We start from the raw sequence: 27,985 nt of genomic DNA, 5'->3' as shown, positions 1-27,985 counted from the left end.
TGCAGCTATAGTGATTCTATTGAGCAACTTGAGCAGAAAGCCCATCCATGGACTGCAGAACTAGGCAATGGATAAGAAAGTGTAGTTATGCTTAGTTTTGTTATTTATCGTTTGATCTTTTCTAGTATCTGCTAGCTTGTTTGTCTTGCTGTGCAGGTAGAAACATGAGTAGGGGAGCTAAAAATAAGAGCTTATAAAATGGAGCACTGGTTTAGATGAGAACAACAAACCCAGTTTTGCTGTGGAGATGTTCCTTATCAGTTCTTTACTCACTGAGGTAGGTTGAAGCTTTTCAAACTGGGAAAATATTTTTTATTGTCTGAACCCAATCAAGCCACTATTCAATTAACTGAATTGAGAGATGCTAGCAAGTTAGAAGTGCACCTGTCAGGGTGTGCAGAATACTAATAGGGGTGTTCTACAAGTTCTTTGTCAGCAGCAGCTGGAGCAAATTATTTGATGAGTAGAGGAAAAGAAGAAATCTATTTCAGTACAGTGACAGATGTATGTTTACGTTACAAACATGACGACTGCTAAGTGGTACTGGAATTCAGCTGCCAGGAGAAAGGCAGCGGCATTCATTTAGTTCCATTTCCAATTGTAAGAGATCCTGTTGTTATTTTTTTTTCACTCCAAAATGAAATCACTGCGAATGTCACTCAATTGTAAAACTACACAGGCTGCTCCCATCTTGTCTGGTCATCTGTCATCGCAGCTACTTCCAACTCCTTTTGCTCGAAGGGAAGGGAGGGCTGTCTTTGGTCCTCTGGCTGTTGTAAAACAGCTTGTATTTCATAGTGTGGGAGCAGGCAGGCTGATGCTGCAAGGGATGGTCCTCCATGGCAAAGCAGGAATATCCCCTTCTCTTTGCTCACATCAGGAGCTGAATCTTTGACAAGCAGCTCCGCTGACTGGAGTAAATGGTGACATTTGTGAAGTGCTTCCAAATTGGTGCTTTGTGAATTTGTAATGCCCCTACCTGGTGTCTGATCCAATTGCCACTGAAGTGAAGTCGGTGGGAGTCTTTCTGCTGCCTTCAGCGCTGCAAAGAAAAGCTCCTGCTGCATGGTGTGTCTATGAGCAGGGAACAGAGGGAGGGGATATAATTTACTGCTGCTTGTGAATTTCTTACAGCAATTCCTGGGCAGGGTACAGGACATCAGTGACCTAGGGCAGCAATTCAGCCTGCTAATATATTGTGTGCAGCTCCCATTTAAAACTGATGGCCTGGTAATAAACATTTTTCATTGGAATTTGAAGGGAACAGGAATTAGTTGGAACAAATCCTCCATGTTCTCCATTTCCTTCCACAAAAGTCCCAAATCCTACCCAGGGCCTCAGCCATCTGACCTTCCTGCAAAGGGTTTGAGAAACAAAGCAAACTGTGTTGTTATAGTGGGCATGATGTCCAGAATCTCCTGCAAAGGGCCTAAATATCCTTCCCCCAGTTCATAACAGGAGGGAAATATGTCAGCTATGGCATAAAGCTGCTTATGTTTGTTGAGCCCAGCAATACATGGATTTATTTGACTCATTAATAAACTTTCTTATGCAGTGGGTCTGTTATTCCTTCAGGCTTTTGCTACTATACAATGAAGTACATGATTAAATCCAGCACGTGTCAGCTTAGAATCAATCAGTTTTGTGTAGGTCCTTTCAAACACAAGTTACTTTAGAGCTGTTTTCAGTTAGAGTAGCTGTTTGCTGATCGTTTGGAGGGTATTGGTTGGTACAAATCTCAAGAAAAAATTCTGTTCAGACTTTGTGCAAGCAAATGTTATTGTGCATGCAGCTGTTCGAGATTAAGTAATTATTTGATGAACCTTTGGAGGCAGTGAATCTTAGATGAAGCATATACACATTTTTATTATGCACACGTTTTTCTTGATCAGTTTTCTCTTCATTTGGTCACTCATTTATGCGGAAGCAGTGTGCAGAATCTGCATATTTCACTCTTTAGAAATAATATTTCCATTTACATAGCCTTTAATGCTTTCAGGCAACGTGTCCCTCAGTACATCATCAAAACCCAATGATCTATTACACTTCACATGGCAACTTCAAACAGCAGGTCATCTCTAAAAGACCAAGGTTAGACTCTCTGCTGGGCTCAACCAGGCTCTTGTCCTTTGAGCTCTCTTTAAGCTCACCAAGGGCCATTTTACCTTCTGTTGGGCCGAGGTCACTTGCAGGGGATCATGGCCCAGCTCTCATCAGGAGTGTTCCATTAAGTGCTCTACATGCTTTTGTTGCTTAGAAAAAGGTGACAAATCAAAAGTTAGTTCACTTTCTACTTTGTTCCTTGTGTGCAGCTTGAAGTCCTTTCTGTTAGAACAGATTCCTGGGGAGAAAAATAAAGAGAGACAAAAGGGAGAAAATGGGTTTTGAAACAATGAGCTGAAGGGTATGTTTCTGAGAAGAACCACCTGATGGTTGTTTTTAAACCTTTGGAATACTTTACAGTCAATGTTGAGTAGATGGATGTGATGTTGGTCAAGTCTTCACAAAGCCAATAGAAACAGTAGCTTTGGGTTCAGGAATCTGTCTCAAGGAAGGATGATGATTTTTGGCTCCAGATGATGGAGGATGACATTTCATGTCCCCCTGGTAGGCCTGGAGGTCTGTTCCTGAGCACTGTGCTCTGAGACTGCCCCAGCAAAGCCTGGGGAACCCACTGCTGGGCCATGGTATCACACCCAAACACTTAGGGGACAGTCCAGCAATGCTGACTTGACCCATATCAGGTACAAGCATGCTTCAGCTTTGCTGAATTAGCTGAAGTATAAGGTAAGAAACACGAGTCTATTTTGTGGTAGCTGAAGAGAGTTTTGGATCTTGGCGAATGTTATCATGCTGCAGACAGATGGTACGTGACCCAGCATAAAGCCTGCCTGTGAAAAGTTAACCTGTCAGTGTTCTGGTTTCTTCTTTTTATTTTTAACAAATCTGAACCGGTGGAGCAAATTTATACTGGATCAGTGCTTTGTGTCTCACAGCTGCTGTAGTTTTGATTGGAGTTGGATTTATTATGTCACTGAACCACGATGCAAGTGTGTGGAAGATGCGAATGCAGCTCCGAGAGCTGTATTTCTGTCAGGAAAACACCCCCTTCACATACCTCACTCTGAAGCTCTTTGTTTCTGGCTGTGTTGCTTCTGAATCTCAGAGCCTTTCTCTTTGATTGCCCTTCCTTCAGGCTCAGCTTCTACAGCACACTGTCATGTGTCTCTATAAAGAGAATTCCATAGCAGGGTAGAACTGCTCACGTGTTTGCCAGAGATAAATATCTTGAAGTTTGTTTAATCGGGGTCAGTTTGCTTTTCTGCATATACTTAAGGGGAAAGGATGACAGTTTAGTGTTTGTTGCATCTGTTGCCTGTGTGTGAATGAAAAGCATTGGTCGTCTTTCATCTTTCTCCAGAGCATAACAAGCAGTAACCAGTGTCCTGCTGAAGGTAACCTACTGTGTGCTTTAGTGCGTTAAAATCTTTGTGTTTGTGAGTAAATATAATAAAACGCATGTGTGTAGGTCCTGGTACTAAGTGGTGTCTCAGCTCTCCCCAAACGTGGTTTGCCACATTGCAAGTAGAATTGCCAGCTTTCAGCCCTTGAATCTTGGCAGAGGTGTGGCAGTGTGAGCACAGCTGCCCCATCTGCAGCAGCAGGCTCAGGTCAGGGTGCTGTAGTAGGACATCATAGCATCCCTGCTGCCCATGGGGAGCTTCCACTGAGCCTTCCCATCTTCTGAAAAATTGCTTTTCATTAGCAGATGGTTCACGCTGAGAGAGCAAGTCTGTGCCCAAAAGCAGTCTGCAAGAGGCTAAGGCTTTAATGATGAAGTCAGAGGTCTCTATAATGAAGGAGCATTCTTTGTAGCATGCTTATGAACGTGTTCCAGGCTTCCTTATGCACTGGGGAGCAGATCCGTTACATGTTCAAGATCTCTATCCATTCCCTTTTAGGCCTAACTCTTATCAAAGTCAAACAGGTGTCGAAAATATTAGTCTGGGCCTTAGGTAGGCTTCTCCATATCTCCCCTGTCAGTGTTTAAAGAGCTGTTGTCTCAAGTTGGCAGCTTCAAATCCTTGCTAGGTTCTTCTCCTGACTCCCCAGTCCACATACAAGAAACGTATGGAAAAAAGAGGTAACTGTGGGCTTTTTACATCTCCATGCCAGAAGTAAGGCTCTCTGAGAAAATGGGATTTGGGGAGATGCTCATTCGTGTTCAGATAAATGCTTTTCTATATAAGCTCTTTGGAAACTAGAGGAAGGGAGGAAATAGCAAGGTTACTTGTTTTCTTTAGCATTTACAGGCAGCTTGGCTTGTGGCCTTACCCATTAAGTAGAGTTGGCTCCTTCACAGAAATGATAACATGTGCTCTGACTTTCATTTCAAATCCAATTTTACTGACAAAATTCAATTTTAAAGCTGTTCTTCACAATAGAACTGTATTTGCAAAGTCAGTTGGGTAACTAGGAGCCCCAGGTCATCAGGCTTCCAGGGCAGCCCCTCAGCAGTGCTGGGAAACATGCTGCTTCCTCCTGGCATGGCAGGTGTTAGTACAGCCTCTCAGAGAACTGAGAGAAGATAACGAAAGAAAAAGGTGTCTGGCACCACCAGCTCAGAGCCGGTTTCTGAGATTCCAGCATGTAAAGACGAGAATAAACTATTTTTGTGAAATATCTTAAACGCCGGTGGGAGGCTGCAGATGCCTGCATGCAGGGTAAAGAACAGTTCCCATCAAGAGTTATTAGACAGGGCTGTTAGATGGTCTGCAGCTTATGAATCAAAGTAAGTCCTCACCAGTCCTCTCTGGGCAGTCACTGTGATGACTCTGGATAAGAACTGAGTCCCCCCAGCCTTTAATGTGACCCCCATGCAAGCTCTTTGGCAGGCATAGCCCATGCTCCATCTGTCTGTGTGGCATCCTGCCCTCCTACTATGTGCCATGTGCCAGGGTAGCTTTGCTAATAAACCACAGGTTGAGAAACAGGGACCAGCAGAAGCACCAAGTGACCAATTGGTTTCTAGCTGCAGGACCACTGAGCATCAAATTTCCTACCCCTCTTAGGGAAAGTGTGGAGAGCTGCAGGACCCAAAAGGCATCTTGAGTGGCTCTGTGCATTCATTGTGGACTCACACACAGAACTGTGCTTGAAGCATCAGAATGTGCAAGGCCCTGAACTGACCTCAAGCAGGAAGCATCACAAAATGTGTGTGGACCTGGGGGCTGCGTCCTGGGGGCTTCAGCCATGGCTGAGTCCTGCTGCATGCAGTTATCTCTTGCATTCTGTCCTCAGCATGGAAGAAAAGCTTCCAGAAGTTTCAAGACAGGTTTCAAAGCTTCTAATTTCTTAGACACAAAACTCTGCTTTTATCTATGAGGTGTGTGTGAATGAAAACTTAAGAACCTTTATGGCATGTGCCAATATTTTAGTTTAATGGGGGATTAAAATTATTATTACATCCTATTTTCTAAAGAGAGTGCACAGGAATTTGATTATATCGAACCTCTAACTGCATAAACACAATACTAGCCCCAGTGGACTAATTCCATTAAAACTTGACCTATCCATCTCGAAGTTGCTCATGAATACAAACCAGAACTGCTGGCACTCCTGGGTTTGCGAAACAACGTGTACATTTTTGTGTCAGATAATAAAAGCCAGCTTTATTTAGAGAGAGATTAAAATAAACAGACTTAATAATATATTTAAAAACTTCATTGTTAGTGATGTGTTGTTTGTCTCCGCTTGAATGCTGTTCTTTATTACAGCTGTATATTACCTTCAAAACACCTCTCGCTCCGAACCTTGCAAGGTGCTGAATCTGTAAACATATGATGTGTGGCACAGACAGGGGGAGAATGTTAATTCTTGCAGGAGAAAGGGGCTGGTTCAGTATTTTGCTTATCCAAACTGTGCTCTGACTCACCAGTTTTTTAATGCTGCCTATCTTTTAGATAACTCTTTTCTGTCTAAATAACATATTACTGCTGAGGTTTGGGAGTCATTAGAGAAGATGTGCCCAATTAGCATGTTAATTAGGACCTACCCTATTTGGGGATAGGGAGGTGATTGTTTTATTAGCATTCTATGAGATGAAAGAAAGATTAATGGCTGTGCATGCACCCCTTGAGGGGTATGGAAGTAGCACTTGAGCTGTCTGCCTGTGAGAGGAGCCATTTGAAAAGGTGGGTCTTATGGAGGGAGTTACCTGCCAACTAGTTACACCTGGAGCAGGGAAAAATATAATTGAGTTTGCTGCCTGATGAGGGGGAAATGGTGTTACACCATTTCAACTTAAGTTAATTCTGCAACAAGAGAAAATACTATGTGCTTATGTAATGCTGAAGAAGGAAGCAAAGTGTTATCATCATCTTTCCATCAAATTGTTAAATAATTTCTGTCTTGTTCTTGATTTAAGACTTGTCCTCTCTTGCTTTGGTTGATGAGCTTAGTCCTTGAGGTGATCAGTAGCAGGATGCTCTCCAGTTGTGTTCTGCCAAGTCTTTTGCTTCTTGTAAGAGCACCTGCCCACTCCCACAGCTTTGTGTTTTGCTCACTGCTCGGTGCTGCATGCAGAGATGAAAAGCTGAGAGTACAGAAGGAACCTTACAAAGGAAGCTCCTGGGATCAGGATCCAGCCAGCCAGCAGGGACTGTGTAAGACTGGGAGTCACATACAGGTATGAAGTGGTCAAAGGCCTAATGAAAGTCAGGCTGATTTGATCTTTTTTTCCATGTGTAGCTGTGAAACCAAAGCACTCCAAGATTCTCTGGTAAACATAACAGATGTTTATCATTCTGTTGGGAAACTCCAGCACTGTTTTGTTCCAGGGCTCTCAAATATTCATAGGCCCAAGGGAAACAGCAGAATGTTGATTTCCTTACTTATTCTGAGATCTCCATGTGCAACAGCTGTTTTGATGTAGTTCTCTCTTATGTAGAATCATCCTCCCTCGTCTCTTTCATTAAATTTCTGAGTAAATAGTATCAGCTTCTCAAAATTGAGAGAGTTATCAATGAGGTCTCGTCCATCAGTGTATTGGAATCAGAAATTGCATTTCTGGCTTTGGTATTTGAGTAAGCATTCCTTCTCTAAAGCAATGGATACCTTCTTCTCCAGTTATACCCAGTGGCAAGAGGGATGCGGAAAAAGATTGCTGTGTGTTGGGTTAGTTTGCTATAGCCTGATCATGTTGTAAATGCAGGCCGTTCTCTAAACCTTTGTTCTCCTGTTCTGACTGCTGCTCACGTTTCCCTTTGTGTGTCAACCTGTGCAAATCTTAAAATTTATGTGAGAAATCGCTGCGGTTCCAGGAAGATTTGCTAGAACTAATTCTGTTTCTCTGTGTGTCTGTAGGCCCTGGGTGTCTCCACCATTAGATGACCATAAAGTAGCACATGGCATAGGAAAATTCTGATATAAGTTCCCATTGTGCATGTAGGGAGCCTTAAGCTTTCAATGGTTTGCAGTGCTTTTATGGTAGTTTTTTCAATCTGTTGTTGCTGGAATGGATTGCTTTATTCATAGCCTTTGTTTTTCCTGTTTTGTAATGCTGTGTCTTTCTTACCCACGCGAATGTGGATCGGGATTGTAAATTAAGCTCTTGATGAATTTTAAATTGGGATATGAGCGGCTTGTTTGTCTCACTGAGAATGCAGAAAAATGGGATACGTGTCTGCGCTCGTGTGAGTTACAGCCAACCTGCTCAGTCAAAAGCTGCACACAGCAATAGCAATGTGTTTTTTTAAAGTCACCCTGAGACAGAGTTTGCCATTTGTCAAGTGAAAGCTTTTTGATACCGGTAAAAACGGCATAAATTATGTTTGGATACTGCTGGCAGTCCCCATGGGAGACCACAGTTCTGTATGAAACAATTGATTCTACTGATATAAGCAAATTAGGTTTTTGCGACACAGGGAGGAGTTTTCCTTTCAGTCTAAAATGCTCCCCATCGAGTACTCCCACCAGGTATACTATGCTTTCTGAAGTCATTAATGTAGATCAAAGAATAATTAGGCTTTGGCAAGCATAAGGGGGTTTGATTAATCAGACTGAACAGCATCCTTTTATCTCGTAATATCAACTGCCTGTTGATTCACCGTGGTGTGATCAGGTTTTAAGAAAGTACCTCTGCAGTTATTTTCCCCTTGCACAAACACACAACATCAGCACTAAGCAGAATCCATCCTTTTGTTACTTAGCTTTCCCAAAACTAAAGGCTGGGAACAAATGTATAAGCCACACAGCAGATCCTGGGTGAACAGAGCAGAAGGCTGCCATGAATTCATAGCTGGTATTTTCCAGTGGTTGACATATTGCTTGTCTCCAGGAGATAGGTTTTCTCCTGTCTCCAGACTACATCTCCACGTCTATTACTATGCTCTGTTAGCCAGTAATTAACCTAATTAGACTTACATGCAACGATGAAGTCTTAGAACACTTGCACTTGGCTGGATAAGCCAAAGGGTTCGAGTATCTACTTGATTTAGTGTTTTTTGCATTAGGCAGAGCTGATCTGTAGCACAGTTGTCTCTGTGTGAGTATAACTAAGATTTAGGCCCTTAATTCTGTTAAGCAACCTCTTCCCTTTGTATCTGAGGGTACATCACACAGAAACATTAGCGGTATGACTAAATCAGCCTCCAGTTCACTTGTTTGTGTTTTCCCATTATGTGACCCATCTTAAATCTCCCTAAGAGGACCTAAAACTAACCTGCCTTCATTGGAATTGTTATTGAATTGAACATATACATTTTTTAGCCAGACTTAAAATTGCTTCAGGAGCATTCACTTAATAGATGCGTTTTTTAGATACTGAACCCGAACTTACAATTCTTTGTGATAGGCACAGACCATCTGTCTCACCCTGCAGTTCATGTGTATTTTAATACCTATAGAAGGTAGGAGCATAGCTACATCATTCCAGACTGCACGGTCTTTCAATACCTTTGCAAATGTGCTTTGTCTGTTAGCATACAGATGTAGAAAATCTGTGGATTCATTGTTCGGAGACACAGTCCTGTACAGTGAGAGCCTGGCTCTTTCTGTTACTTTCTTGTTCTCTAGCAAGAGCCTGATTTATTCATTGAATGCTCTGTTTGCAATTCATAGCCCATTTTTCCGAAGATTCCCATGCTCTGTGCCAACACCTATGCCTTAGCTTTGTAAAAAGGGCATGCCCTGCCACCTCAGCTTGTGGATGGCCTATCAATTCTTGGGGCATAAATGCTTATTTCAGATGGAGCAGGGCGGGAAGTCAATGGTCTGTAGAGCACTAGGAAGATTCTCTAGCATAAAAATGATCAGGGCTTGGCATACAGACACCTCATCTGGTTTAATCACCTGGCTGAACCCTAGAAAATTACTATCTACATTTTAAAGTGCACTGATTAGACCAGGCAAGAGGAGATGAATCAAACCAGGATTTTTTAAAATAGGAAAATACAGACCTCCTTCAGGTGCTCGGGTCAGTTCTGTTGTGCAGTGCTGATGGGGAAAGGAAGAACAGCTTTTATGGTTAACATTTAAGTTGACCTTAATGGTCAGCCTTTGAGGAGTAGGTAACGTAGCTGGGAGAAATGCAAGCTTTTAGGAGACCAGGATTCTTCTGATGCTGCAGTGGTGGGGCTGTGAGTATGGAGGAAGCAGAGGAAAAACACACTGCCTGCTTCACCCATCCTGTCCCCTTCTTTAAAACATCCCGAAGGAGGTAATAGCTATCAGCAAGGCCTATTTTCTGTCACTGTTGTTACCAGTCACTTCCAGTTCATTCTCCCTTTCCCAGAAACTGTGGGTGCAGGACAGGTTGCGAGCACATCTTCTGCTGTGATAAATTCAGCCCGTGCTTTTTGTGCACTTACTGCCTGACATTTAGAGTGAACCGGGTGTACCGAAGTATAGCAACGTTATGAATTCTCACCTTCTTCCCAGAAATAGTACTCTGCTTTTCCCATCACACTGCAATATAACAGTGCGAAGCACCAGTAGTGTCAGTGCTGCACGAGTGCATCTGCCTGGCAACAGCCAAAGGCGTCTGGGCTGTGCTAAGAGCAGCCCCAAGGAAATGGTTGGACTGGGAAGCCCTTGGGGAAGGAATGCTGGCATGGGGAGTGGGGCCTGATGGAAGGCTGGTAAGGAATTACTTTAACTCCAGCAGGTAAAGAGGAAACAGCACACAAAGCTGCTCTGTGTTATGCTGCATTTCCATATGAAACACATTTGCATTTTCCCTGGTTGTTGAGGTGGAAAAAATAGAGGATCATAAAATAAACCTTGCTGTTTTATGGTAAGAACATGATTTTCAGCTTCGCTGGGAATGGGTTTCTTCTGCTTTTTAGTACAGTTTGTAGATGCTGTCCTCTTTCTGGTAAACTGAAGTACTTTCCATCACTCCATGGTCAGCTGCTAACAACCAGGAATGGCAGAAGGTTCTGTGGCAATGGGGGCCGTCGGGCAGGGCACCCAGAGAGCAAATGCCACTCAGGGCATTCACCTTGCTCCAGTCACAGCTAACAGAATTTGCTTAGACAAAAAGCCTTCAGACGGTATCTGAAGGGTAGCGGATTATCTGGTGGGTTTTGTTTCTGGCCACGTTTCAGTAGTAGGAAGTAGTCTTCAATTGATATGATGTAGTGGCTGGCAACTCTTCTCATGACACAGGGCTGCAATGGATGATCTTTGAAGTCCCCTTCAACCTCAGCCATTCTGTGACCTGAGAAGAAAGACAGCACTATCTGATGCTTTTTCTAATGGGGGCCTTACAACTGTTTGGTTGCTGCTTTCCGCCAGTCACAGCTTGCACACAAGGCAGCGCAGCAGCACCTGCCCTCCTTCAGCACAGCACATGGTGCTGGCTTCTTTCCAGCTCCCAAGGTTGGGTTTAATTAAAACAACATTGATAAAATGATCTTTGCAAGTGGCCGGGCTGCAAATCTCAGCCCGTGCTACTCGGTGCCTCCTTCCCATGGTGCAAGGAAAGGAAGCAGTGTAGCAAGTAGGCAGCGTTTCCTTGGCAATGTTTTGTTGTTTGTTTTCTTCGCTTGCATCCGAATTTCAGTGAGGAAACAACGTGTTTCCTTTCACCAAGTGGTGAAACATAGCACAGGGAAAGCAGGAGCAGCAATGCTTTTATTACCAAAGTATGCAGAACAAAGTGCTTTCTTCTCCCGATTTATTTCTAAATCACATTCCCGCTAGTCGTTGCATCTATTTCCTGCAGTCCTGTCTGGGTGAGGGAAATCTGGGGAGAAATTACCTCAATAATGTCTTTCTAATCTTTCTTGTTTACAGCACGGGTTTTGTTCAAAGTCATTATGACAGGCGGTGGAAGATTCTGAGTATGATGCAGTTATTGAATTTTAAATGAAAACTAAATTGGCTGTGGTAGAGGGGAAAAATATTTCATAACGCAGTAATTTTTCCTCAGGGTACAGTTGCTACATTTTATTAGAAATAAGCAATTTTCACTATGTCTCCAAAACGTATAGAGCAGATAAATGTGAGATATTAATCTAAGGAAAAAGGCCTTTTATAACTATTTAACAGCAAATAGTGGCTTAGCGTTTGCGTGTTTCCTACATATTTCTGGTGTGCTGGAGAAGCTACTCACTCATTTGACTGTAGTAAAAAATAACTTTCTGTATTGGTCAAAGCTGCCTCATGGGGTCGATTTGAGGCTGTTTGATGGACCTATTTGTAGGTTTTTTTCTGCTTAATCTGTGCATTTGGGAAGCGAGGAGCATCACCTGTATGTGCAAGGTTTGGTGGAGCCAAACAGTGCACAGCCCCCATTGCATAGACAGGGCTGGGCTTTCTCATAGTGCTGATCCACCAAAGCAGTGATGGGAGCACAGCTGCTGTGAGCACTAATGTTCCTTAGCAACCCCACGTAACTTTGGGTTCCTGCTGCCAACCAGGTCACGTTTGTACCTGCCTCTGTAGGCTTTGGTGACATTTGCTCATTAGTGTTCCCTGCTTGTCTCATATTTGTTTCCTGGCTATAGATCATGATGCAAATCTAAATGCAGCGTGTGCTAGGTAGGGTAAGCGTGGCAAGTAGGCGCAAAGCAGTTTAATTTGAGCAGAGCCTGTAGGCTTGCAACAAGAAGCAGTTATGGAGAAATCCTGGTTTGTTTGGGTTCAGGTTGCTTTGCACTTTCGAGAATAAAATCTATGTAGGCACTGAGTGTAAAAGGCAGCGCTGCAGATGCTTTCAGAAGAGTATGGGTATGGGATTTTGTTAGATCCTTGCAGGCTGCTGCCATTTCCAGAACCTGATCCGGGGTTGGATTTTTCACACTTCTTTCAGAATGCAAAAATAGAGATTCAGGGGAGGTTTGTAAGCCAGCTCCCAGCAAACCTCACATTAAGTGAGCTAATTCAATTTATCTTTACTTATCGAATGCTGGGATGAGAGACCATTTAGAACTGAATATGTTAATGTAAGTCTCTTTCCAGATTAATCACGAGCAGTTATATTTTTATGATTTAGCAGTATTGTTTATGACTAACATTTACAGAAGATTACCAGTAGATTTTCAATAAAAGCTTTTCATCTAAAACTCAGATTATAACAATTTCAAAGCTAATTGGACAACCATTGAATTCAAAAGCTGATAAATACAGGGAGTTTTTCAGAACTCTCTATTGCGTGCTGCATAATGGCAGGTTAGACTTCCAGATGCATCACTACGTGATGAACACATAGCATGCTAAAAATACTGTTGTTATTCATTGGTTGAAATATATCCTAGTCCCTAAGCAAATGGAAGTTCTCCCCCCTCGATTCAAATTAAATCAGTCATAAAAGCATTTTCCATTGAACAAGTCATTTCATTTTAGAGCACATAGCAAAATCCCCATAGCGCGTTTTTCCCTCTTTGTTTGTTCGCTCTGTAAACGTGCCAGTGCCTTGGTGGCCATTGCTTGGCTTCCTACATTGCCTGCATAGGCTTCACAAACTGAAATGGGGCAGAGAACGTGCTTGCAAAAACTTGGAGGAAAACTCATGGATCACTTGCACTTTATGAAAATAATGTTCTTCCTTCTTTTTGTGCTGCCATGTGACACACAAGTACCGGCATCCCTCGAAGGCTCTGGGCCCTTGATCATAATTGGTGAGATCATCTTGCATGGCAGGGACAGCACGGCCTATGGGATGGGCAGCTGAGTGCACCCAGCCCTACTTGCAGGAGCCTTTCTGGACAGAAAAGCAGAGCAGAGAGGCAAGGTTATGGTAGCCATGCTTATGTCACTTCCCATTAGTCATGAAAAACTTTCCGGTAAGAACACTGAAAAAGGGTTGAAAATTTCTAGTCTATGGGAAATCCTGTCCTCTCTCCCTCCCAAACTGGGATTTCGTGGTCTTTAAATTTTGCTGTCAGATTTGCCATTAAAGCTCTTGAATGTCAGCACAAATACTCTTTCCATTAACTTCACACACAAACAAACACTTCAGGACTTTCTCTCCATTTGCACGTGTGCATTGCTATGCAGATGGGGCTGTTTCAGAATATCCCCCATTTCATGGTATCTTAATTAATCGTTTCCTGCTTGTCAGCATTGTGTGACAGTCACTCGTTCAGTGTTAGTTCTAGATTTTGCACAAACCTTGCTGTAAATAGTCCTTCAGCATCTACATGAAGAATGTAAATGTCCTAATTTCCAGCATCGTTTAGATGCCCACATAACAGCTATCCTTGTGAAAGCAAATCGAGTCTGTCACGTCATCTTCTATGGAAGTCTGATTCTTGGTAACAAAAGATATAGCAGCTGACAGATGGAGCTGCACACTACATAATTAAGTCTCCAGTGTATGTCAACTGTAGCCTTTCAGACACCATTAGTCTGACCAGTTCAGCCATTTAGGTACTTAAAAAAAAGAAAAAGAAATCCCTTGGGTAGACCTGGAGGTTTCTGTGAAAACTGAACTCCAATATGAGCTAAAATGAACAAAATGGAATCGTGTTCATCGCCAGACCTTCCAGTGATAAAATTCGATACGACTCCTTAAATCCTCACTTTGTCTCCTTTTCCTTTGCATTTATTATGTCCTGAGTGTAGCTAAGCATAAACTCTTCTCAGTAGGGGAGGCTTGCGGAGTCACTGGATGGAAAATACATTTTCTTTAGAAAACTAGCTCCGGGAACCCCCAGCTGTGCAGGAGATGCAATTGTGTTGGGTTTGTAATGGTAGGTTGTAAAACTTAGGAAAAACTACAAAACAACAGAAAACTTGAAGGGAAGAAAAGATGTGCTTAGTGGCACGGTGCTGAGCCGGGCGCCCTGCGATCAGATCCTGCTATCTGCCGTGCTCAGGGATTGATGTGTTCGGGGCTTTTCTTCCTGCAGTCACAAAGATAAGAACAGGAGGTTTTTCAGGAAGCTGTTCCACTGCTCTGCTGATAAATGGTAGCACATCTCACAGCGCAGCCTCTTGAGTATGTGAGCTGCCCTGGTCTATTGGAATACCTGGGCAAAGCCAGATCTCTGTGTTTTCCTGTTACTCCAGTGTTTGTCATTTGTTCCTGTTTCTTTTCTTCTGTGGAATACATGCAGTGGTTTCCTGAAAGGCATTGTTGGCAACAGCAAAAGCAGCTCTCAGAATACAACCTCTTGCTTGTGTTTCTCCTTGCCTTTTGGTGCGCCTTGTGTTGTTAAAGACGAGTTCCTTGCTGCGTGTATTGTTCTGGTTACTAAAGAAGGTTATTAATTCAATGATTGGCAGAGAGGCACAAAACTGTCCTCTTAGAGGTCTGCCCATAAGAAGTGCACAGTGGCACAGCCTTCCCCTGCAGCTCGGAGCTGGGAGGGTCTGTCCTTGCAGTCCTGAAGTCAGCACCCATTGCTGCATGCTGTCTCCCTAGAGAGGTGCACACTTGACTTTGCTCTATGATTTATATTAGGTAGGTTTGACTTTAAGCAGTAAACCTTTCCCTGAACAGAAGAGTGAAGCTGTCCTGTTCTGGGAACTGCTCTTGATGGTGAATCTGCCCTCTGTCCTGCGTCTTTCACGCTGCCCACTCTAATCTGGCATAGATGTAAAAAAGCTGGCTAGAAGACTCAGCTTTCTCATCCCATTTCCATCCTTTCCCACAACGTAACCAAGTTACAACACTTTCCTCAGGCAAAATGCATTATGGAGAGTGCCATTACTCTATAAACCACATGTGGGGTCAGGCAAGAGAAATTGTTTCTTGCGATCATCTAAGAATAAGATGTCAAAGATCCCCATTTCTTCAGTCAGACTTCATGTGCTCTTTTCCCCTGGCCCATGCCTTGAGATGCTAAATGCTGGCAGGAGGGGCTGGTTTGGGTCTCATATGGTGGCGTAGAGCAGGAGGAACTAAAAGCTCTGATGGCTCTGATACATCAGGTGCAAGACTTGGAGAGTGCAAATGCTCTTATCTCACAGAGCAAATTCTCAGCAATTAACAACTGTAGAGGAGATTGCAGTGTTTTATAGGCTGTCCTGCCTACAACTGTGGAGAATGGAAGTTAATGGAAATACACTTGATAATACTTCCTGACTGAAGCAGCGATCCAGTACCTCCAAATGCACACTTAGGTAATAATGCAGTGGATGAATCAGGGAGGAATGAGATTTTTTTTTCAGAGAAATAATAAACACGTTTCCCTCTCACCAGGCTCAGCTGGGATATTACTGCTGTTCGTGCAGCCAAGCCTTTTGTTGCGGAGATGAAGTGCTGCGTATAAGCTTGTTCATTACCAGCAACCTGACAAACGCTGAGCTAATATCATGTCAACAATCAGCTGGGGATAATGCATTTCCACTCCTCCTAATAGATTTCCTTCTTACATATAAGCAATACTAAAAATGACGATGGGGGAAAAAAGGCAGAGGAAGAATGTCTGCTCTCTGTGATATGCACTTTGTTTGATTTGAAATGCTAGGGACAGTGAGGATTAATTTGTTTGAGGCTTATCTACACACAGGAAGAAACTTGCTGATCACTCAAGTGAGTGGCTGCTGCTGGTGTTTGCTGTGCTTTTGCCCAGCGGTCACTGCTGTGTTCAGTGAAATCTTGACATCCAGGGGTGGGGACAGAAGGCTTCATCACGGTGCTGCTGCTGCCCTGTTGTAGGTCTGTAGGCACTTAGCAGTGCTCAGGGAAGTGTGTCGGTCAGATGTGCCAGGTTCACTGACCAATCTGTGGGCTTTGTTCTGTGTTCCTATGGGAAACCACATTACCACCACCAGGCAGGTTTGCTGTCCTGACAAACTCATCCTCAGAAAAGGCTCGGTGCATCTTCAGCACAACGTAGCACTTAACGGCACATGTATAATTATGTTTTATAAAGATTTTATAAGAACAGTCTGAGCGGTATTAATGATGTGTGAGCATAGGTGGCAAGATGAGATTTATGTTTCAGGCAATTACATTTTACAAGCTGAAGTAGAGAACAAAGGTAATTAACAAGAATAATGAAAGCACTACCTTGCCATAAATCACTGTTAAAAAGAGTAAATAATAAAAGACAATGGGATTATGAGTCAAGTTTGGTCATTATTCATCAATTTTAGAGTAGGAGGGTGGGTTTAATTAGTGAAATGGCGCAGTACTTGTTTGGGGCTTTTCAAATAATTTTGATGCTCTTCTGTCAGGGGAACAAACATCTGATTGAGTGCAGTGGTCGTCTACTCCACGTTCCTAAGCAGTGCAGGAAGTTTCATTTCACACTCCTTTTAATTAAGCAAATGGAGCTATTAGAGGTGTGCTGGAAGGGGTTTTTTTGCAGGTGAGGGTGGTGGTCTCCCTGATTTGTGAAGGAAGGAGCACCCGCTTCTCCAGCAGTTCCACTTCCCTGTGAATTGCTTAGTTCCAGTTTTTTATCTGCCAGGCTTTGTGGATCAGAGAGCAAATCAGCCTCCGCTGGGAGGACTCTTATCTATTAATTACTTTTTCCTTTCCTTATCCTAAGAGAAGCTATTTCTCATGCTGAGCTACGGGAAGTTGATGTTGAAATGCTCTAACTGCAGATGTTACTGGGGCACAGCCATGAGATGGAGGCACATGGGCTCTTTGTGGCAGCACAGGCACTGCACCAGCATCTTCTCCAGGTGATTTCTTTACATGTCTCAAGGAAGCAGCTCACCTTCAGCTGATCTTACCCTTTGTAACCATTCTGTTAAGTCTTACAAGAGCTGAGAGGAGTAACCATCTCTCTCCCTGCATCTGCCTTTTGCAGAGTGGAAACGTTTGACCTTCACAAAGCATGAGATCACAGCAGGTGACGTGTGGACTCTCCATGGCTCTTTTTCTATGAGAATTACTTATCTCAGTCCCGGCAGTGTGAATGGTCCAGCATCCTCAAAGGCTGTCAGAACTTAGGACTAGTGCTACGTGTTCCTGGCTCTCAGAGCAATATCGTGTGAGTTTGTCTTCTTTCTTTAAGCAGAGGATCATTCTCAGTGCATGTAAGAGGGAGATTTAAGGTTCCTCATGTCTTTTGTGTCTTGCATTTATACGTGATACCCTTGGACAGATGAGTGTTAACTAGATACTAGAAGTCTCTGTCATATGAAAACCTTGCAACCCATCCTCTGCTGTGAGCTGTGTTGGCTATGGCCCTTGGACAGCATGTTGGTAAGCACGGTGTAACAGCTTAGAATGCAGAGCATTCCAGGGGAAGCCATGCCAGCGTTTGTAAGCGTTATATCTGAGGATTCTAACAGATGTGAAGGCTTCTTTGGAAACTGCTCTTTATTCTAATTAATCTACGCGGGGCAGAGAGAATAAGGGCTGAAAACTCAGCTGAATGGTGAGAGGGCTGTTCCAGCCTGATAGCCTGGGCTGTGATTTTGGGTGACTCCCCAGTGTAAGGCATAAGCTGGTTGCTCCTTGTAGACACCTGATTTCTCATTGCCAAGAGGACATGCTGCTGTTCTGATACAGAAAAGTAATGCCAAGTTGTTTCTCCATTCCCAGAACACAAATCCATCTTTGCAAGCTGTTAGTCCGATTATGATATGAGTCAGTATCACCTCTGTAGGCATCCCCAGTTGAAGGCCGTTTCATTTGCACTTGGTATTTGTCTATTCCAGTTCGGTGTGAAGCAGGTGGGGGGTTCCTTTGCACTGCTGAAGAATTGCTACAAGGCATCATGAGAGAAAGCTGTTTTATTGCCGGGTGAAAATCGGAAACGTATGCAATCTGTTTTGCAGAGTATTGGGGCATCCTTTAACTGAAAAGCACCATAATGAGAAATGGACTATTAACTGTTATTCATGGTTACGTATGCAAAGCTTGTGAGCCAAGTTTAATTAAATTCAATAAAGACATATGCAATAAAAATGAACAATTAGCAGCAGTGAGGGGCTCTGATCTGAATCTGTGAAGGCTTTCTTCATCCTTGTTGTATAGTGAGAAATGAAAGGAGTACTTCATCTCAACTCTGGCATATATAGGAACAGAAAGCTCTGCGTTGTCCAGCTGCAAGGGGGTAAACTCTGTTTCCTTGTGTCTGTCCTTGGTTATACACTCAGCATAACTGCCTAGCCTAACAGTTCACCTTCAGGTATTGACAAAATGCTGTGTGTCACAGAGAGAACACGTCTTATGAATGTAAAGGGTTGCAGTACAAATCTTAATGAACGCTTACAGGAGGCTTGCTAATCTGTGCAAACAAGAGCCAGCAGCTAGCCAGTGTTCTAGCACAGTCTGTGCTGCTGGTGGGGATGAGTGCTAAGTGACGCTGCAGGGATGCACTGCTGAGCTAAAGATGCTTGTTCAGTGCTCCAGGTTCTTTGTGCTGTGTTGTCATCTTTGGTGATGCTCTGTAATGGTGTAGATCCCTGTGAGAAGGCTTGATGTTTCCTCATGCAGCAGTGAAAAACGAGCCAGGAGAGTCTGAACAGGACAAATGGTGGATCTTTGCTGACCTGGTTCATTTTTGCTGGAATGAAGTTGGTAAGAACTGTGCACTGAGTTTTGTTGGTATAATGGGAATGGGGCGATGTCTGAGCAGCATCAGATGGATGTGTGGCCAGTGTGGGGACGCAGCATCAGGGCTCAGCAAACCAAACTAACTGCACATGTAGCCTCAGGTGATCGCTTCACAATAGATACCTCTTACAGTGCTGATACTCTTGCATTCTCTGTAAAGATGTGGAGGTCTGAATGCAGGCGCAGTGAGTACTCAGAATTTCAGCCTTTCCTCACTTTCACCTCCCTCTCTTTGTGTTTAGGCCTGGAGAGTCAAGCAGAGCTACATTAAAAGATGCTACTGAAAGTTGGGGGTGGGAGAAAAGTCTTCAAAGGCTGTTGTGGGCGTGTGGAGGGAGGGGGATTTCTAACGGGATTTAATGGAGCTGGGAGCTGAGTTATTTAAGAGTAGAGCAAAGATCCTTTGTATTGACAATTCGCTGTATGAGCCATAAACTCTTCACTCTGCGCATATAAAAGATGAAAGGACCAATTACTTATTGAGGCATTAAACACCCAGGGGACAAGGACTCCTGTCTGGCAATAGTAAACATATCGACTGAAACCTATTTGAATTTCAAATTGCCAAATGTCCTGATTTTTGAAAAGCTTCCTATGATAACCAAGGTCTGGAAAGTCAATTGAAACTTAATTCTCCCCGATATCTCATGGGGATAAAGTACATGAATCCGGACAGATTCAATTATTTAATTTTAATGAAAAAATAGATAGCTGCTTTATAATTTCCTTACAGAGCAGTAGATGGGAGTTGAGCTCCTTTTTCTCAGATGTTATCCCAGGATAAATGGCAGTTGAGGTCTGCCAAACACAGGTTCCTGAGAGGTTAATGGCTGAGGATTTTCTGTTCCCCATTGTCCCTCAGTTGCCCTCCAAGAAGTCAGCCTGATTGCCAGGCTGATGTGTGTGCTCTGCCTGCAGCTGGTGCGGATGCTATGGATAAAGCATTACCCAGGAGGTCTGTTACGGGATGCTCTACATCCACGTGTTGCAGAGTAACACATTTGCTGTCTGATCCGTTGGAAAGACTCTTGCAGAGCAAAGCAGCCACAGGTCAGTGCTGCTGCTCTCTGCAGGGTGCAGGAAGATGATGTGTGACTGCTGTGAGGACAAAGTGAGAGCAACTGGGAGAAAAAGCGCTTCTCTATTTCAGATGGCAGAACAAGGTTCTGTTTGGAAATGCCCCCAGTGCCAGCAGAGGAGCTTGGGTGCTGTGGGAGTGACGTGAGCCCCACATGACTTGCCTGAAATCATCTTTCACTGCTCTTGCTGCATTCATTACTGAGATAATTCATTGTGATTAAGGCTGTTACTGTGAGTAACAATGGAGTTGGTATTTCTCTGCGTTTCACAGCATTGCTTTAAACTTTAACTCCATAGGACACCATGAAAACAATTAGTGCAATGTAGTCATGGGTATTTACTGTTCATTGTGTTTTCCTTTTGTTTTCACAATAATGCTGTATACAGAACGAGACATGCAGCAGCAACAGCAGGGTTGTTATCAGCAAGCACCTCGGAGGAGTTCATCCTCCCCTTTGTATGCTCTGCACACATAGAGTGAACATCCATAATCGTAACAGTTGACTGCATGTGTACTGCAGGGCAGGAAAGACACCTCCTTCTGTGTGCTGTCCTTGACCTTGGCATAACCAGGTTTTTGTCAGATACAGTCAACAGGAACACCACACAGTGCTTCTGGCTGAGTAAAACTGGTGTTTGCTGATGCTTTTGTTTTAATAGGTCCATGCTTAATAAGAGAGGGTGAGTTGCTGTGTTTAAGATACGTTCAGCTGGTTATGAAAGAGATTTCATCTCTCTGCCTTTGTCTCCAGTGGTTTCTGTTGGGATTCCCATCATGCAGTCGTTTTTCTGTATGCTGTTTTCTCTCTGGTCTGCAGTCATAAATGAAGGCATGCATTCATCACCACGGCAGCTTTAAATATCAAATGCTTGATGAATTTACTCTCAGATGGCCGGAAGCAATACTGTGATTGCAGCGTTTTATAATCATCAAGACTTGTTTCTCTAAGCTGAATTAATTTGCATGAGCAATGAGTTATTAGAAAAGTTGCTGGTAACTGGCGCGTACAAGCAAATAGTGGGAGAACTCTTGCAGACTGTGCTTTCCTTGGGGAAACTCAGCTTTGCAAAATGTTTTGAACCAGAGGTGAAGAACTGTATCTGGGGGCAAAGGTTTACAGTAGATGGAAGGAATCCAACCCTCTGTGATCTCACCTGCGGAGTCAGAGACCGCTCCCATGTTGCTACCAGTGCCTATCTCCAGCTATGGCCATACTTAAATCCAGTGCTGGGGTTTGAAATGCGTGTCAAAAATACAAAGAGAAGCGTTGCTCCTATGTAAACTCAACCTGTCGCTCAAGCGCGCTCAGGAATTCTTGATGAGTTAATTGTGTACCAGCAGATGAGATACTCTGTCCCCCTTCCTGCGACATCTAGGCTCTATATTCTGCCTGCTGACTCAATCAGTAGGAGTAAATGTCATGCTCACCCTTCTGTGATCCCGGTATTTACATCATGGCAGGTTGGTGGCATACGGATCTGGGTGGATGATTGGGCTGGCATTTGCTCTCATGGTGTTGGCTTCTTTTTAAGGAGATGGAAGGTTTCTCTCTCGTGGCTGAGGGCAGACATCTGTGTCCGCTGCAGGATCTCCAGCTTTTCCTTTCTGTGAAGGTGCTTAACAGCTTGTGTTAATTACCCTACGTGGAGGGCAGTGTTGACATTTTCCAGTTTCAGTGAAGTTTCTCCATCTCGTTGTGGTATTCACTGCTGTATTAATTGCTCATGTGCAAAAGCTTGTGGCATTGTGCAGAACACTAATAACAGGTCTTAATGACTGTGTACCTCCCTCTCCTTTTCCAGTCTTTGCCTTATTGATGTTTTCATTAAGCAGAGCAAGCAGGCTGGATACATAGACAACACTGTCTGCTTTGCATCAGAGAGAAAGGCAAATCCTTAAAAGAATTGTCTGTGGGAGGATGCCAGGCAATGAGCTCAAAGGGACAACAGCCAGGAACTTGAGTCCTTGAGTTGCTCATGTTTGAATACCTGATACTTGGCTTTCTGGGAAGGACTGATGCTGTTTCCTGAGGCGGATGGGGATAATAAGAGCCTTGTGTCCTTAGCAATGGGGAGATCTTGTGCTGATCAGAGATCCCCTGACAGTAGAGTGAAACCAATTGGTTTCATCTGAGCATCTGGACCAGGAACCAAATGCCACTGAGAACAAAGGCAAAAACCCTTCAGCAAGATGTAGAGAAGCAGCTGCAGGTTCTGAAAGTCCCAATTGCAAATATAAAATAGGGCTATTCTAGGTCAGTCCTTAAAATTCATTAATTATATTCTTTTCTAATGCTCGGCCTGTGCATTTTGACTTCTGTTGCCAAGGGAACTTGGCTGTAGCAGTGGAAAGATATGAGAAATAGTGCTAACGAACCCGAGTTACTTTTGAAGTGTTCAGAGTAGAGGACAGCATGGTGGATGTGCAGATCCTTATTGGAATTTACTTGGAGGACCTGAACAGCTTGTGAAGCCTCCAAAGAAAACTTGTTATTCTGTCAGCTTTAACATGGACCTTCTCTTTCTAGCTGTATATACGTGTATTTCTCCCTGCATATTTGTGTACATGTGAGTTTATCCTTGGTTCACGCTGCCTCATATTCAGAGGTGTTTCCTTCATTGGATTCATGAGTTATATTCAACCTTTATTTGTCCGTTTATCAGATCACCCTCTATTTTGTTATTCCTTTGAGAAGAGTCCAGCATGAATTTGAATTTATGAACTATCAGTGTCTCCCATGCTCACTAAATATGCCAGGACTCCACCAAACCTGATGGATGAGCATGAGTAATAACTTGGCATTTTGTAGAGCTTTCCATCAGAGCCTTTTCAAAGCCCTTCACAATGGAAGTATAATTATCTCCATACGGCAGAGGAGGCATGGAGGCACAAAGCTGTTCAGATTGGGAAAGCATCCAGGTCTCCCAAGACCTCCCCATCAGTGCTTTGTCACTGCTGACCCAAACCCAGCTCTTTGCTGTTGTTCCACCTTCCTCTCTTCACTCCAAGGGGGTGTTGGGGAGAAGGCAGTGAGTTTGTACCTTCTCAGTGTCATGAAGTGCATAGCATTCCCAATACAGGTTTGTTAGAGCTCTGTAAAAATACCTCAGTTGCAGTTTATATTCCGAATAATAACTTACATGGTAGTAAATGTGTTCGTTGATACCTGATTTGGTGTGGCTAATTTCCTCACTGCCAGTGAGCTGCCTGGGTATTTCTTATCGACTTCACATGTTATCTGAATCTTGTTGCATGCTTGTTCTGTAGCCATGTAACTATAAGATAATTGCATGGTGACTGAATTTATACTCTGGTATGGAAGGATTTGTCCTCACGCAGTTTCCTCAGATATACAATAGATAATCATGATGTTCCTTCTTTTAATTAATGTAAATTCATTTGAATGATCTTGCATGCAGATTTGGGAGGTGTGGATCCTCACCACTCCCACCATGATCAGTGCTGCCCTGTAGCAAGTCAATATCTGTTAACTTCTCCCTGTTCTTTCAGTCAATACTTTGTCCTTAAAGAGGCTGTTTCCTTCCCCAGCTTCACAGTTTGCAATCACAGAGGGACCTTTCTCACCTCCTTCCTCCAACACTTTTTCCCATTAATATGGCCAAGTGGTCTTCATTTCCAAAGCACACCTGAGACGTGAAAGATAAGTGCAGGATGGAGACAGCCACGTGGCACCATGGCTTTCTCAGCTCTATTTTGTCAGATTAACGCTGATTTTCACATGTTTATTTCTTCCCAGTGCCCTGGGTAGGGGCAGGGCAGGAGGATGCTTTACTGGAGCACAGTGTGGAGCAGTAACTGCCACCCAGTTACTGCCACCCAGTTACTGCCACCCCCTCCTGCTGTTACTGGAGAAAACCTCCAAGAGTTAACAGAACTAATTAAAAACTCTGTCATGTAATTAAAACTCCTGCTTGATCCGCACCATCTCCTGCACTGTGGAGGAGGAGACACTGCTTGCTGGCAGCCACCTGCTGCTGCATCCTGCTGTCCTCCGGCACTGCGTGAGTTGGACATGAAGGTGCCTCTGCTCCCATGGGGCTTTGTTGGCTTTGGGCTGACCTGGGCTTTGTTGCTTTGTTTTCAGTGACAGCATTTCTGTCTTCGGTGTACAAATGGAGATGCTGCTGTCGGGGTTCAGCCCATGGGAGTGTCATACAGCTACAGAGAAGAGGATGGACTCAAAGCATCACTGCGCAGTGCGACTGAGACTGGGGGGTGAATGCACACGGGATTGGAGATGCTGGGAGAAAGCACAAGCAGTCCTTCAAGGTACTTAAATAATGTTTCAATGACTCAAGTGAAATGCTCTTGTTAGGCCCTCTGGAGGAGAAATTGACATGTGATTTTTGTGCCACCTGCAAAATTAAAAGAAAATGCTGTTGGCTGCTGCATTGTCTCCTGAAAGGCAGAGGGGCTGACAGAAATGTAATTAAATTACCTGCAGCATTCATCTGTTGTCATAGCAGCCCTTGCATTGAATACAACAATAATTTCCTCTACAGCTTAGCTTAATGCAGCTTCACCTAGACCTGCCTGTAGGCAATTTTTCTATCCCATATCTGGCAGAGAAAAAGTTCAGGAGTTCCCGTTTCAGTTTCACCAACTGTGTCTGCTGCAGTGCACAATCACAAACTATGCATCTGCTGCATTCCACCAGCATCACGTAGCCATGAGCGTTACCTATGGGTGCTCTCGTGTGACTCAGAAGATCAGATGAGTTGACTGTATCTTCTTGTAGCCTAAAAAACTCCAGTTTGCCAGTTCTGTCAATTAATTACACAATTCAGATATGTGGGAGCTACATTTCAAGGGAGCAATTAAAAACAAATACAAAATGGAAGAATAAGGTAAACGAGACATATAACATCTGCAAGAAGTCTGTGGCTCCACCAGTTATACCTGGGAAATATCTCCTTCGTTTTGTTTCTCTCCGTTCCTGTTAGGCAGTTCTAGGGAGCTGAGGTTCACCCTGTGATGACTTACTTCTATCTCACAGATTCAGGAATTCACAAGTTGAAGTGTTTAAAGTACCATGTGAAAAAGGCTACTCTGTGCATGGGTGAGATAAGCTGATTTGTAAGCTGAGGCTTCCCTGAGCCCGGTGCTCAGAGCCTTCTTCCTTCGGGCATGCTCTGCTCAGAGCACTGAAGTTTTCTTTCTCTGGAGCAACTGCATAATGACCTCCTCAGGATAAGCAGTGCAAAAATGAGTTGTTGGAAGTTGGTTATGTGTTGTTGTTTTACTTTTCATCGTATAAATAGACCCAGTAATAAATCCACATGCGCGCTGCCTTTCCTGTGATGCTCTCAGGAGCTTTACACAGACGCATAAGTAGTATTTGTTCCTGTTTTACAGATGAGGTAGGAGGGATGGCAGTAACAGAAGAGCACAGCTGAATCTCAAGATCTCAAGCAAAGACAGCAGGAGTCTGAGCATTTAAATATGCCTTTGCCATGCTGGAGCATTCCAAGCAGTGCGTTCTTCAAGTTTGGTAAGTATCAAATGAATATCAGACTGTTCTTTTGTCAGATGGTACTAGATGTACTTTCTAGATGTACTAGATAGAAAGCAAGCAGGAGGGGTACAGGTGAGCACTTGTCCACCTCTGGTGCCTGAAACGGATCACTGTCATACGTAAAATGTGCCTTTCTTGGGCTCAGATATGACTTGTTTCATTGATCAGCTCCAGTTCTCACTAAAGCCAAATAAGATAAATTCAAAGCTTTAAATAATCACGAGTGCATCCAAGTGACCACAGGCCTGCAAGGTTACAAGGGCTTAACCACTGAGAAACCCTGCCTGCCAGCCATCTGTCGGTACTTTCATTGTGAAGCTGGGAATGTTGCTCTTTCACTAAACGAACAAAGCTATTTGCTCCACAGAAGTTTTGTCCTGAGTTTCATCAGAAATACTGCAAAGTCAGAAGCAACAAAGTGTTGCATGACTTAGCTGCTATGGCTCGTCTAACCTACAAATAACTAGTTTTCCTCTGGTCTTGCATGTTGCATTGAAATAGCTCCAGTTTCTGCTCCAGGGATGCGGCAGCTTTAAGTCAATAAAGCAGCCCACCCAGAGAGGCAGCAGCAGTGGGTTTCTGCTGCAGCTCACTCCAGGCTTCTGCACTCATGTCCCATGGGGCCGACATGGCTGCAGCCTGTGGGCTCTGAGCAGCCTCTTCTGCTACAGAAGGAGCTGTGGGGGGAAAGGAGAGATCCAGCCTCCCACATCTTTCTGCAGACAGACTCCTTGGCTGTTTGTTTAGTGGTGGAGTATTGGAAACAGGGAACGTGTTTAAGGATTTAACGAGAGAGAAGCCACTGAAAAAGGGATTGAATGCCACCAGTATTTCTGATCTGGTGCAAAAATGAGGTTGGTTCTGAGGGAGTAAACTAGCGAAAGAAGGAAGTTTAAAGATCCAATAATAAATATACCAAAGGTCGGGGGACGTAACAAGTTAATAAACTCAAAGGGATAATTTAATTTGACACCAAGAATGTGTCTGTGTGCACTACAGAGTAGGTAAGGATTTGACATGACAAGATGGGAAGGTTTTGTTATCCTCTTGTCTTGCTGGGATTTGCTTCAATTATGCCAAAGAATGTTACTTCATTCTTGCCCTAATAACACTGTAGAAGAAATTAAATTACTCATATGTAACAAAAGTGAACTGATTTTGACATCTCTTCGAGGCAAAACTCCCACTGTGCTAGCTCCTAAGCACGTTCTCCTTCACTTAAGGTCTCATGCATATGTATGATTATCACTCATAGTAAATATAAGCACTTTGCGAGAACGCAAATTAACTGCAGAATGTAATGGAGGTTGCCAAGGGTATTTTTTATTGTTGACTGTAATATGAAGTCTACAATATGGGTACGATAATGACTGGGTCATGAAACGCGCAGAAATAATCCCATCAAAGGATGCTGTGACATCAGAAACCACAACAGCAAAACTGATGTCACCAGAATCCCAGGCTGCCTTTATTGAGCTTTTATGGCATTTTGTTCTAAGAGAAGCTTCGGTTTGACTTGGAGGTTTTCTTTATATTTCTGTAACGCTTCGATTGGTGGGAGGAACAATTAGAGACAGTGGAGCTGAGGAACAATTAATTTTGTTTTTTAAGGCTGACAGACCTCAGCTTTTGGTTTCAGCTCTATTAATAACAGTGGGTTGTGATTGCTTTTTCTTAACATTTGGTTGCCTTTCATTATATTGGCTGCATTTGGGGAAGTTTTTTATCGTAAATTCAGCCTCCAGAAATAAACCTTGCAGCTAAGGCTGAATCCTGCAAGGCACAGCCCATTGTCTCAATGATCTGCTCTTCCAGGCTTTCGCTAGGAGGAAAATAACATGCCCCTGACTATGGAGCATTTAAAACAAGAAAGCTTCATTTTGAAAACCCATTACTTTTCCCAGCCTATTCTGAATGCAGCTCTCAACCTTTTGTTCTTTCGAGAAAACAGCCTTTAACCTGACCTTTTTCAGACTGATCTTGATTTGGATCCTCCCCCCAGGCCCTCTGTACCTCCAGCCTCTGAGCCTGTACACACCAACTCCAGTGCCAGGAGGCGTTCTGTGCTGCGGTGTCTTGTCCTAGACAGCAAGGGCCAGTTTTGAGATGGATTTTCCTGGACTGTTTTTCTGTCCTGAGCCTCAAGTCTTCTTATAAGGTAGGGATGCAGTTCTAGAAGGTGAGCTGCTGAACTTTCTGTTTTAAACCCAGCTAAAGATGCAAGAAAGACTGAGAAATGAGTGGCAGGGAGCTGGACCAGCTCTGCATGCCTATGGCTGGGATGCACTGAGCCAGCAGAGAGTGAGCATTGAGGCCCTGCAGAGCAAACTCCAAGGGCTCCGTGCTCCTGATGCAGCTTCCAAATAGTAAGTCCAAATGGCAAGCATTTTAAAAG

At 43.6% G+C, this 27,985-nt stretch overlaps 1 long non-coding RNA gene across 1 annotated transcript; it reads left to right on the top strand.

Annotated features, from left to right (window-relative positions):
- Positions 1–6,532: 6,532 nt before the first annotated feature.
- LOC140259786 (uncharacterized) lies at positions 6,533–27,723 on the top strand. Its single transcript, XR_011905446.1, has 4 exons — positions 6,533–6,688; positions 24,160–24,344; positions 25,431–25,566; positions 27,593–27,723. It is a non-coding gene; the product is annotated as an uncharacterized lncRNA (long non-coding RNA).
- The last annotated feature ends 262 nt before the right edge of the window (positions 27,724–27,985 follow it).

The sequence above is a fragment of the Excalfactoria chinensis genome, chromosome 16 (assembly GCF_039878825.1).
Source record: "Excalfactoria chinensis isolate bCotChi1 chromosome 16, bCotChi1.hap2, whole genome shotgun sequence".
Lineage (NCBI taxonomy): Eukaryota > Metazoa > Chordata > Aves > Galliformes > Phasianidae > Excalfactoria > Excalfactoria chinensis.
This window is presented reverse-complemented; position numbering and strand designations above follow the sequence as displayed.